The sequence below is a fragment of the Chanos chanos genome, chromosome 11, assembly GCF_902362185.1.
Source record: "Chanos chanos chromosome 11, fChaCha1.1, whole genome shotgun sequence".
In the NCBI taxonomy this organism is placed as follows: domain Eukaryota; kingdom Metazoa; phylum Chordata; class Actinopteri; order Gonorynchiformes; family Chanidae; genus Chanos; species Chanos chanos.
Genome location: NC_044505.1, coordinates 17,482,792 through 17,483,611, shown reverse-complemented (window position 1 = coordinate 17,483,611; position 820 = coordinate 17,482,792). Strand labels below are relative to the sequence as shown.

The following is an 820-nucleotide window of genomic DNA, read 5'->3' as shown; positions in this document are numbered from 1 at the left end:
GGCTCGTTGGTCTAGGGGTATGATTCTTGCTTTGGGTGCGAGAGGTCCCGGGTTCAAATCCCGGACGAGCCCCTTTAATTGGTCTGAACTTGTCTTTCGTGGGAAACCACCTCAAAATTTCATCTGCTTCTGCCAGGGCCGCTGAAATTTCAACCTTCTGAACAGTGCAGTTTGTGGCTCGTCGGTCTAGGGGTATGATTCTCGCTTAGGGTGCGAGAGGTCCTGGGTTCAAATCCCGGATGAGCCCCTTTAATTGGTCTAAACTTGTCTTTTGAGGGAATCCGAGGTTGCCAGCGTGTTTATTGTTTACTGTCACAGAATTCCAGGAGCTTAATAGGGAGGGTAATTAATGTACAGCCTTATTGTGATCTCTGTTTATGAGGCAATAGGATCTGACTGGTGCACTTACAGTAAGTCGCTTTGGCTAAAAGCGTCTGCTAAATACCAAATTGTAAATTGTAAATTGAATGTTTAGGTATCCTCAAATATGGAAGGAATGCCAACCATCGACACAGCAAAGACAGCGAACTCTGGATCAGATGATGTAAATAATGTCTATTAAAGAGTGTTACATTTTAAAAAAGTGTGACTTGTGGTTCCTCATATTCATCATCTTTTTTTTCATATTACTGAGTTGAAAGTCAAGTATTCTGAAACATCAGGCCAAAACAATGACGTCACGTCAGAGACATTTGAAGCTTCGTTCAAAAAAGCTTGGCTAAAATTCGATTAGCAAGAAGTGGCATTCGATACAGCCCTACTGAACCACATATACTCTGTTAAACACGTATCTGCGAAGCAAATTACCCGGACTTTTCCA

At 42.4% G+C, this 820-nt stretch overlaps 2 non-coding genes across 2 annotated transcripts; both read left to right on the top strand.

Moving 5' to 3' along the window:
• Positions 1–72, top strand: trnap-ugg (transfer RNA proline (anticodon UGG)). Its single transcript has one exon. It is a non-coding gene; the product is annotated as a tRNA-Pro (tRNA).
• Positions 73–175: 103 nt separating this feature from the next.
• Positions 176–247, top strand: trnap-agg (transfer RNA proline (anticodon AGG)). The gene has a single exon. It is a non-coding gene; the product is annotated as a tRNA-Pro (tRNA).
• The last annotated feature ends 573 nt before the right edge of the window (positions 248–820 follow it).